This window comes from Narcine bancroftii, chromosome 1 (assembly GCF_036971445.1).
Source record: "Narcine bancroftii isolate sNarBan1 chromosome 1, sNarBan1.hap1, whole genome shotgun sequence".
Taxonomy (NCBI): Eukaryota; Metazoa; Chordata; class Chondrichthyes; order Torpediniformes; family Narcinidae; genus Narcine; species Narcine bancroftii.
Window position 1 is genome coordinate 353,804,396 of NC_091469.1, and position 12,598 is coordinate 353,816,993.

The window sequence follows — 12,598 nt, forward strand, 5'->3', positions numbered from 1 at the left end:
TATCTGGATGCTCCTCTGCAGGCACCTTCTCAAAGTTCAAAGTTATTGTCAGAATATGTATATGACATCACATGACCCTGATTCTTTCACTGCGGGCCATGCAAAATTTCTACTTAGGTATGTATACAAAAGAGAGACATGTAAACAAAGACAATGCAGTACAGAGAGAAAGAAACTTCAGTCATAAATAATGTGCAAACTAAGAGTCCTTAAATGCATCTATGATTGAGTCTGTTGTTTAGGAGTTTGATGTTAGATTGGTAGCAACTGTTCCTGAATTTAATGGTACAAGGTGTTATGGGTCTTTATGTTTTTCCTGAAAAGCATTAGATTGGATGTCAAAATGGAGCGTGATTAAAACTGGTGTGAAAATCATTGGGTTTTTTTTTGCCTTCTATCAATGATATCTACCGGGAGCAGTGCTTAAAGAGGGCTCAGAGAATCATTTAGGGTCCTTACCATCTGCCTCACAGTATCTTTGAGAGGTTACCTTTAAGAAAGAGGTACAGGGAGGAGTCACGTGATGGAGTAGTGGCCGGACGGTGAACTCCAGCCCTCTCCAGAAAAGTCGGGAAAAACAAAGGAAAACACAAAGGCACAGAAATAAAAGTTACAGAAAAGTGAGTATAAAGGTGGAAAGAAGATGGCGACAAAAAAAGAAAAATCGAAAGCAACGGTAAGAAGAGAGGAAGAGAAGACAAAGGAGGAAAAAGGTGAAGGCCTTACCTGTCCGAAGAGGCCCGCTGCGGAGAGAGAAACCCGCTCCCTCAGGTCGGTAAATAATGGACTACAAAAATGGCTCGCAGAGCCGAGTAAAAGTGCGCAACCGCGCATGCGCGATGCGAATGAAAAAAAACACACCGACGGGAGGGGGGACCAGCTGGGGAGTCGATCTCCACAGCCGGCAACGACAGCTGCAGAACACCTGCAGCAAGAAGAGACCACAGAAGACAATAGAAACAAGAAAGAAGAGGAGGAAAGGGCACCAAAGAAACAACAGATGGTCAACCCGGAGGAAGAAGAAGAGGAAGAGGAAGAGTACAGTGAAATAGAAGAAAAGAAAGGCAAGGTAAAGGATATACTTGCTCTTATTAAAGGATACATGGAGTCATTTAAAGAATGGCAAACACAGGAATTTAAGGATTTAAGAAAAAGAATACACAACACAGAAGAGAAAATGTATAAAATAGAGATGACCTTAACAGAAATGGGAAAGAAAATGGACAAGATGGAAGAGCGGGCAGTAGCAGCAGAAATGGAGGTAGAAGACTTAAAAAAGAAATTGGAGGAATCTAATAAAAAAACTAAAGAGACACAAGAACTACTAGCTCAAAAAATAGATACAATGGAAAACCATAACAGAAGAAATAACATAAAGATAGTGGGCCTTAAGGAAGATGAAGAAGGCAAGAATATGAGGGAGTTTATAAAAGAGTGGATCCCTAAGACCCTAGGATGTCCAGAACTACAGCAAGAAATGGAAATAGAAAGGGCACATAGAGTATTAGCCTCTAAACCACAACCACAACAAAAACCAAGATCTATTGTAGTAAAATTCCTAAGATATACTACAAGAGAAAAGGTACTGGAGAAGACAATGGAAAAAGTAAGAGAGGGCAACAAACCACTGGAGTATAAAGGGCAAAAAATCTTCATTTATCCAGATATAAGTTTTGAACTCCTAAAGAAGAGAAAAGAGTTCAATACAGCAAAGGTGATTTTATGGAAGAAAGGGTATAAATTTATACTAAAGCATCCAGCGGTATTGAAAATATTTATTCCAGGACAACAAAACAGACTATTCTCGGATCCAGAAGAAGCACGAAAATTTGCAGAACAATTACAAAAATAGACTGAGGGAGGAAGACGGGTAATGAGAGTTAAAATGATCACGATTGATATGTATGTGGGTAAAGACAAAAATAGACTGAGGGATGAAGACGGGTAATGAGAGTAAAAATGATCACGATTGATATGTATGCGGGTAAAAAGGTATAAGAGTGAATAGAGACAATGTGCATACGTGAATGTATCTGTACTTAGAGGAAAATATAGATAGTATAGACAAGAATTAATAAGGGAAGGTAATGGAATAGAGAGAATAAGGAGGGAATTAAAAGAGTGACCTTTGTGACATATGAAAAGTGAAATCTTTTCTGGGGGGGGGCTGGGTGGGGGGAAATAGCGGTCACTGCAAAATCAGTTGACGCTTGCGAGTGGATTCGCAAATCCAAATGGAGAGGGGAGATGTGGTTGTCCGACAAGGGATAAAGGACAACTCAGGAGGGGAAGGGGAGATTGGAGATAAATAAGATAGAAATAGGAGAATAAGGAAAATGTTGGATGTTGTAGGAATGTTGTCTTATAAAGAGTTGAAAATAAGAAAACAGGAATGGAAAAGGAGGAAAGGTAATGATGGAAAAACGGAAAGAGAAGATAAACAAAATATAAAAGGGCTACATTAATGGAATACATAACCAAATTAAAAGGAAGAAACTACTAAATTTAAATGAATAAATGTATTCCATTGGAAAAAATAACATATAGGTTAAGAAATAATATTGAAATATTCGAACAAGTATAGGAGCCTTACATTAAATACAATAGCGAAAACCTACCGGGGACAAACATTACCTAAGTTGATGGAAGGAGAAGGAAAGAAAAGAATGGACTCAGTAGAATTTCTGGTGTATTTTTGTTGAATGACAACATTGTCTGACTGGCTTAATGCAACCTAGATTGTATACCTAAAATGGATGAGGGTGGGGGTGGAGGGATGGCTTGGGAGGAGGGGGGGGGAGAAAAAGTCACTGTATATGTGTGAAAAAGAAATAGTGTATATCATGGCTAATGTGATTTATGGTGTGAAAAATAAAAAATTTAAAAAAAAAAGAAAGAGGTACAGAAGCATAAAAACCAAGTCTGCCAGGCTGGGGAAACAATTTCTTCCTGTAGGCGGTGAGATTGTTGAACAATCCTAGGTATCTGTAATTCATTTTTATATTGAGTAAAACCCCTGGTATTTGGCACCTATAGGGATTGGTAGGTGCCAAATTCTTGTTGCTTTAGACTTACGATGCCTAACAAATACACCTACATTCAGAATAAACAGTTTATAAGAGAAAAATACTATACTGTACTTACACTGAACAAATTTCCCTTGCATGAATATATCAAGTCATGTGTATTGTCATCTGATTGTACAAGTGCAACCTGACGAAACTACTTCTCTGGTCCTTGGTGCAAAACATACAGATACACAACCCGACATAATGCACATACAGGCAAACAATATGCAGGACAAGTGTTTAATCTTTATAAGTAAATGGATATTGTTTTGTGCAAATGAGAATTTTGGATGGTTAGTGTGAGGAGTTCCTTTGGTTATTTAGCATTCTCTGTGCCCGTGGGAAGAAGCTGTTCCTCAGCCCCATGGTGCTGGCTCTGATATAACTCACAGGTTAGAGCACTGGTTTTGTAAATCAGGGGTTGCGAGTTCGTTCCTCGCTGGGGTCTCATTTCTGTGAGGGGCGCTGGACAAAATGGTGACTCTGTCTTCCCTACAGTAGACAAAGTTAAAGAATTTCATGTATGTTGCATTCTAAATGTAATATTACGTGACAATAATGGAACCTTTACCTTTACTCCTGCATCTCTTCCCTGATGGGAGCAGCTGAAAGATGCTGTTTGCAGGATGGAAGGGGTCCTCAATGACAATAATCCTGGTAGATCACATCAATGGAGGGGAGGGGGACTCCAGTGATCCTCTGCCACTCTTATTGTCTTATTGATTGACCTCTGATCCATTTCCCTGCAGCAACTGTACCACATTGTGATGCAGCCGGCCAGGACTCTCTCATTAGAGTTCCAATAGAAGGTTGACATAATGGTGGTTGATAGGCTTGTCCGCTTCAGTCTTCTCAGGAAGTGCAGTCACTATTGTGCCTTCCTGACAAGTGAGGAGATGTTGAGTGTTCATAATAGGTCACTCGGAACTTGGTGCTCTTCACTTTCTCTACTACAGAGTTGTTGCTATGTAATGGAGGGTGGTCATTCCTCATCCTCCTGAAGTCCACGATCATCTCCTTCATCTTGTTGAAAGTTGAATTCTTGGTGGGAACATTTTTGAGAATTTTCTTATTTTTGTTGTCAAATTTACAACCTTTACAGATTACTTGTTCAATCAGTGATATTTTTCTTCACCTCGCCACCACAGGCCAGAAGTTGAGAGATACTTACTTTGACAACTGAGAAAGCTTTTCTCTAAAATTGTGCCATGAAATCTTTTATATCCTCTTGAGATTGTAGATTGTGCCTCAGGATATTATCTCATCTAAAAGAAAGACCAGACAACTTGACAAAGTCTACATTACTGCTTTGTCACCAGTCTTGGATTAGACTCCTTTCACTCCCAAGCTTTTGTGTTACATCAGTGAAGCCTGCAGTGTTAGTTTTTCCACCACAGAAGGTTTTCTTTCTCATCTCACCCCTTCTGTCAGATCTGTTGTTGTGTCTTGGTGCAATTGAGCCTGAATTCTTCATAATAAAAAAAAAGATTTTGACTTGTCTGTGAATGCAATGTTAGAAATGAGTAAACATAGACTTATTGGAAAGAAACATCAACTGGTGCCTTGATATCTTGCAAGTAAATGATCTTCTTCAGTCTTCAGACTAAGGTTTTATATTACTCGCTGATCCTTCTTCCAGCCTAATTATATAACTGGCAGCATTTATTTTCTTCATATATTTAAATTTTAATTTCCAGTTTTTCCATTTATAACTTGCTATATCTTGACTACGCCCAGCTCTAGATGAAACCTGATCTTTAGTACAATGCTCCTGAGCGAAAAGGCCAGTGGACACAGCCCAGGACATCATGGGTAAAAACTTCCCCACCACTGAGAAAATCTACATGCTCTGTTCTTGCTGCTGCATCAGGAAAGAGGTGTAGGTGCCACAAGACTCATACCATCAGGTTCAGGAACAGTTGCTATCCCTTTACCATCAGACTCCTCAACAACAAACTCCATCAGGGACTCATAAAAGGCTCTTACTTGTACACTTGATTTTATTTTCTCTGTATTGCACAGGTTGTTTATGTTTATTTGTTTACATTTGTATGATGAGTTGGGGGTTTTTTTGCACTGCCATTAATTGATAATTGGCCCGCAGAAAAAGAGAATCTCACGTTGTATGTTATGAATCTGAAGTTCCAGTTCTTTCTGTACAGAATGTATTATTGGATACAGCCATGAGAGCCTTTTTTCTGGGGCCTTAAATACAGCACTATTGAAAAGGAAACACCTTGGAAATTGATGCAGAAATGAGCATTGATGGATTTGAACAGTGCAATTTTTTTAATCCAACAATTTCTGAATCTTGAAAAATCTTAACATGCATTTCAGCCAGTCACAATCTATAATTTATACTTTTTTATTATATTCTGATTTTTAAATATGCTGCCTTCTATGAATATGAATAGACATTGATTCTAAATGGAAGAAATACAAATGTTGGTTAACCATCTGCCTAATAACAACTCCATCCTCAACATAGAAAGATGCTCCAAGACATTTCACCAGAGTGTTATCAAATGAATACAACAGTCACACTAGAAAATATTATTGTAATTATGTTAGTCAATAACTTGGTTTCAAGCATATCACCTGCACAAAATAAATCTTTCTCACCTGGCTGGGCATGTTGAATTGCCAAACTCACTGCACTGGATCACCCAAGTAATGTTGATCATCCTTCAATAGTAGATAATGCAGGATAACTGTGTATAACTCAAATTCATGATTTAACATGGGCCAGTAGATAACTTGTGTTGAATCACACACACCCAGTAAATTACATGGATTTAATGGGTAAATAAAGGCACTCGAGCTCATAAAATCATCTGATCAACCAAAATCATCCAACCTTAGGTTGGATATCAAAATGAGATGAGCTGGCATGAATACTTGACTGTCATCAATTAATTATGGAAGGGAATCAGATGGATTATTTTAGGAGTAACTATTCTGATAACAGAATTGAGAATAGTTGCAAAGTCCAATAATTTTGTTCTGTTTCCTGGAATACTAATTTGAGGAAAACAAATCAGGATTAAAGTCTAAAATGATTTGAATTTGCAATGGAAATGGTGCTGCTCAGCAAGTTCAAACAGTTATAATAGTTTTTCATGATATTTAGTTTGGTAATCAGTTACAGAAATGTTGCATTTATTATCTATACCTACTGTAATCTACTCAACTCACAATATTGGCAAAATAATGAAATGACAATCAGGCATTCAGTTTTGGAATATTACATTTAATTATTGTTGTAGATAGGTAATTAAAGTGTGCAATGCATGATAAATGAAATAGCCTTAGTTTATTTTATTAAACTCAAATAGGCTATCGTGCTCTCAGGTCCACCTCACTGCTGATCCTCCACCACTTTCTGACTCATTGCCACTTCTGCGCTTTGCTCTTCATGTGTCCAAGAATCTATTGATCTTGGCTTTATCTTCAATAACTGACTGTGCTCAAGCAGTTGACGTAGAGAATTCAAAAGTTTCTTAACATCTAAGCAGGGAAATTTCTTTCATTTCGGTAGTGAAATATATCTGGTAGTGCGACACTCTCCAGCCAGAGCAAGCAACATTTTTTTGTCTCGTTTAGTTTCTGGCTATCTCTGACAAGATCAGCATTAATTGCACATACTTATGTACCCCTTGAGAATGACAACCATTTCAAAGTTTTGTTGTTAATGTCATTTGTGGACGTTATAAAAAGGTGAGACCGGGTAGCATGACAGATAATATGTCAGTGAGCGAGATGAAATTTTACTATTATCTAGTAGTGTTTGCTGCCATCATTGCTGACTAGCTATTGTTGACATTAAATTCCACATTTATTTATTTATTTATTATTGAATATTTATTTTCAGTATTGCACAGTCAGTTTCTTTACACTTCCTTCTCGTTTATATTTCTCTCTTTTGTGTATGTTTCTTTTCTTGAGTACAGTTTTTTTGCTTCGCCGATAAGTATAAATTCTGCCTGGCCTGCAAGAAAATGAATCTCAGCGTTGTATATCATGTCATTTTAACACTCTGACAATGAATGTGAATTTTGAACTTTGTTTTTCCAACTACTGGATTGTTAAATTAATTTAATTCCAATCCTGTAGTTGAGGGATTTGTGCTCGAGTCTCTGGATTGTAGTCTTGGCTTTTGGCTTATCATTTTAATACAGCATCTCTCAGCATCCACAGTGTCATTTTGTTCCCAGTATTTTGTATGATTCAATTAATTAATCTACCATTCTTCTGAACTTTAATGATTAAAAATGTACTCCTCCTTTTGGAACAATCCTGTCTTGCAGCATTTAATATAGCATTTAATATAGCATTTAATAACATTTAATGTTATTGACATAAATGCACTTTGTTTAAAGGGAAGTTTTCTTAATAAATCAGGATGATGTGTTTGAATCGCTTAGACCAGTGGTTCTCAATCTTTTTCCGCATACCACTGAAGTAATCCCTTACTAACTGCAGAGCACTGGCATCCTATGTGGTTATTAAGAGATTATTTAAAGTGGTATGTGAATGTGGGAAAAAAAGATTGAGAACCACTGATTTAGACCCTGATTTTGTAAATTTATTATCTTATTTGGTATGACCATAAATTTCAGTAGCGTCAAATTTTCAACTTAAAATTTTTCTGTTCAAATATAAACAGAAAATATTTGGTGCACCACTCGGCATATGTATGCCTTTCATTAAATTTGGGAGATGACAGAAATTCAACAGCAAAAGGAATGGCAGATAAAGGGAGTAAAGGAGGTTAGAATAAAGTTAATGTTTGTAAGTGATGAACAACTGGTGAGATTAAGGACAACAGAAATGATGATATAATTGGTCATGGAGCAAGTAAATAAATAGATGGATCCTGATAAGGTGATAAATGAGAGCAGCAGTATCAATATTCAAAGTAGGGTTGTGATGGAGAGGGACTGGTTTGGTTTGTTGTCCAGGAAGGGTCTTGAGGCCTTCATATGGGGAAATGGAGATATATAATGATTGGATGTTCATAGAAGGCATGTGAAGTATGATAGATGTAGGTGGGGAAGGTCTGGACCAAGGGGTACAAAAAGGAGTTGAGCTAAATGGATACCAGTATGTTGGGGCAGGAACACACAGAAACAATTGATCTACTGGACCAATTGGATCTGTGGATCTTGGGTAGGAGGTAGAACCATTGTTTTGGTTGGGAAACAATAAGGTTGGAGGCTATGGAAGGGAGATGACTGGATGAGTTTTGGTGGGGTCCTGACAAAGGGCTAAGTAAAAGGATGTGGTCTGAGAGTTGTTGTCTGGCTTCAACCAGATAGGGTTCAGTGCACCAAACCACAATAGCACCACCCTTGTCTGAAAGTTTGGGATTACTGTGGAGAGAGTGAAGAGCAAGGTGTTCCATGGGGAAGAGATTAGAATTAGGCGGGGGGGGGGGGGGGGGGGTGATGAGATGAAGTCGAAACTGTTGATTTTTCAGTGGCATTTGGAAATCTAAAAGTCCAGAGCAGGCTGATGGCCAGAACGAGGTGTCTAGGAGGAGGAAGAAGGTTTAAGGTGGAAGAAGGAATCTGTAGTAGGTGGAGAATCCTAGTTGAAGAAGGTGGCAGCCTCCCAGTTCAGCATTCATATTTTGTTTTTATTTTGCTGGAAGTTTCAATTCCATTCACCACCTGAAATTTACAACCACCCAAACCTTCCTTTTATATTCACTGTCATTTACCTTACTCTTTTTATTGTCTCCACCACCATTCAATCTCTGCTGGTCTCTGCCTTATGTTTTCTTTGTTTACAGCTTTAAACTTCATTTCTAATTTTTCCCAATTCTGACAAAATTCCTTCAATCCAAAAAGTTATTCTTTCCACAGATACTTCCTTATCTGCTGAGTATTTGTCATTTTCAGTTTTTATTTCCAATTTTAATGTTTTACTTTCATATTTAGTACCTATTTTCTTTTTTCAGCTTTTTTCATTCCTGCATTTCCTATTGGTTCTTCAACTATATGTGCATATTTAATTAACCTTTATGATCTTAAATAATAGAACTGTAGAATCTTTTACAGCAGGAAGAGCCCACTTAGCCCATTGAGCCTGTGTCACCTCCTTTAAAGATCTATCCCATTATCCTACTTTCCCAACATCTAGCAATACCTTCCTTTTCAAATATTTATCCATTCCACTTTTTTAACAGTTACTGCTGAAAATATAGAACATAGAACAATACAGCACAGTACAGGCCCTTTGGCCCTTGATGTTGTGCTGACCCATTTATTCCTTCCTTTAAAAAAAAGTACTAAACCCTCCCTACCCCATAACCCTCTATTTTTCTTTCATCCATGTGACTAAGAGTCTCTTGTGTCATTGAACTCTTTATGAAATGCATTCAATATAATATACAGTAAAACCCCTGGTATCCAGCACCTATGGAATTTGTAAATGCCAGATAAGTGAGTTTCCTGGTTACTTGTATGTTGCGTGAATGGAGAACCAATGGCGAAACCTGCCAATTTTACCCATTTATTTTCTGTGAATTTTTTTTGTCAGTTGTTTGAGGTTGCTCTTTGCTTGAATACAAGATAACAAGGATTTTACTGTATTTACCTACTTAATTACAGCTTTTATTTGTAATAAATGTCTCTCAATTAAAATTGGTGATGCACACAACATGTAGTCACTAAGACTACCTACCTCAACCTCAGTGACATTTCTAGATTTATCCCATGCATTTTATTTATTTCTTCCTTGGCTACTAGGCATAACTCTGGCAAAATACTCCTTGCCAACTCACTTAGTTCTTTAAACTGAGGTTATCTAAAACTGTTGACTTATGTACTGATAGGTTTGAACCTTCTTCAATGTTGGTACTTCACGGGATCTTATTTTAGGTTTGCCTGATTAGAATTCTAAGTTGTAGATCTGGAATTCTACAACAGTCTGTAGAGAATTCTCTTAGGGATAATCTCAGTAGTTGATATGTGATACCCAATTGATGACAGGAATTCTCAACTCATTTGACAATCTTTGGTCACTACTGTCAAAGCAGTCAGATAGTAAAGGCTTTGATGCGTAGCACAAAACTCTCCACAAGATACCAAAGTGCTGTTGTGCCAAAGATTCATCTCTAGTGTGATTTTCTGTGCTGACAAGTTGCCAATGTATTCATGGATATCTTCAACATCTCACTCCGGCATGGTGTGGTACCCACTAGTTTCAAACTGACTTCTATTGTACTGGTGCCCAAGAAGTATATGGCAACCTGCCTAAATGAAAAGCAAATTGTACAGAGGACGTGGAGAGGCTGCAGAAGGATATAGTTAAGTTAGATGAGTGGGCAAAGGACTGGCAGATGGAACATAATGTTAGTAAATGCAAAGTCATCCACTTTGGTAGGAAAAATAGAAGAGCAGATTATTATTTAAATGGTGAAAAACTGTAGCATGCTGTTGTGCAGAAGGACTTGGGAGTGTTTGTGCATGAATTGCAAACATTTGGGATGCACGTACAACAGGTTATTAAGAAGGGCAATCGAATGTTGGCCATTGCTAGAGAATTGAATTCAAGAGCAGGGAGGTCATGCGAGGTACTGGTGAGGCTGCACTTGGAGTACTGATGTGCAGTTCTGTTCTCCATACTTGAGGAAGGATACACTGGCCTTGGAGGAAGTCCAGAGGAGGTTCACCAGGTTGATCTCCAAGATGAGGGGGTTGACCTACGAGGAGAGACTAAATTGCCTGGGATGATACTCACTCAAATTCAGAAGAATGAGAGCAGATCTTCTAGAAACATATAAAATTATGAAAGGGATAGATAAGATAGAGGCAGGAAAATTGTTTTCACTGGTAGATGAGACCAGAACTAGGGGACTCAGCCTCAAGATTCAGGGGAGTAGATTTAAGACAGTGAGAAAAATCTGTTTTTCCCAGAGAGTAGTGAATCTGTGGAATTCTCTGTTCAGGGAAGCAGTTGAGGTTACTTAATTTAAGGTTCAGTTAGATAGATTTTTACATAAAAATGAAATTAAGGGATATGGGGAAAAGGCAGGTTGGTGTCATTTAACACCATGATCCCCTCAAAACTGATCAGCAAACTCTCAAGTCCAAGGACTCAACACCCTACTATAATTGGATCCTGGATTTCCTCACCTCCAGACCACAGAACATCTCCTCCACAATCTCCATCAGTACTGGAGCACCACAGGCCTGTGTTCTTAGCCCCCTGCTGTACTCTCTATTCACCTATGACTCTGTGGCTCGGTATGTCAACAACAGCATTTACAAATTCACTAGGTGTTCTTAAACTGCAGCACCTGGGTAGCCGTCCTGGGACCTTAGTAGGGTAAAGGTGCTGCCAGGACTTTTTAAGCAGAGGGTGGATAGGCCCATTAAATCACCAACCTGGCGTTGCACAAACTAGCCTCCCCCTTCTCCCCCCCCCCCACCAGCTGTCAGTCTCCCTCCCACCATCAATCGCGGTCCCCCACCTACCCCATGTCCGCCGGCCCCTCTGTCCCCGCAAGATCGACCTTCCCCCACCCCCGTGACAGTGACCTTTCTCTCCCCTCCCGATTGTGGCAGGCACTTCACCAGGGGTTTCCCTGTGACGCCAGCGCATAAGTACTGATGTCACCGGAACAACCGGGTTGGCCATTTTTGGTTTCAAGCCACAGAAGGGCTCGACCTAGGTGAGTATTACTGGGTTCCCTGACTACCTCCAAGGTAGGGCAGGGACCCCATTGGATTGGGACGACCCTGAGCGGGTTGGACCCTTTCAACCTGCTGCGTGAATGGGGCGCTAACCGGGTAAATTGCCCGGTTAATTCTATTTTACACAGTAGCTTAAAAGGGCCTACTGACGATACCATGGTAGTGGGTTGTATAAAAAGGGGTGATAAGTCAACATACAGGAGGGGATTGAAAACTTGGCTGAATGATGCACCAACAACAACCTCGCATTCAATGGGAAAACCAGAGGTGTACAATCCAGTGATCAATGGGGGATCAGAGGTGGAGCGGTTGAGCAAATTTAATTTCTTGTATCTTGGACGATCTTTCCTGGACCCAACACACAAATGACATCATGAAGAAAGCACGTCAGCGCCTCTGCATCCTCAGGAGTTCACAGAAGTTTGGCATGACATCAAAAAACACTGGGAAATTTCCACTGGTGTGTAGTGGAAAGTGGGCTGACCAGCTACATCATGATCTGGTATGGGGACACCAATGCCCCTGAGAATGAAGCCCTGTAAAAGGTAGTGGACACAGCCCAGGACATGACAGGTAAAACCCTCCCCATCATGGAGAGCAGTGGCAATCATGAAGGATCCACACCTTATATAAAGTCTTTAAAAAAAAATGAAGGATCCACACCGCCCAGCACATGCTCTGTTCTTGCTGCTTCCATCAGGAAAGAGCTATAGATGCCACAAGACTCGTACCCTCCGAATCAGGAACAGCTGCTACCCTTCCACCTTCAGAATCCTCTACAACAAACTCAATCAAGGACTTATTTAAGAACTCTTACTTTTGCACTTT

At 39.3% G+C, this 12,598-nt stretch overlaps 1 long non-coding RNA gene across 3 annotated transcripts in view; it reads left to right on the forward strand.

Moving 5' to 3' along the window:
- The window catches only part of LOC138749626 (uncharacterized), a 65,185-nt gene that overhangs the window by 13,451 nt on the left and 39,136 nt on the right, over window positions 1–12,598 (forward strand). The gene's annotated exons all lie outside the window — the stretch shown is intronic.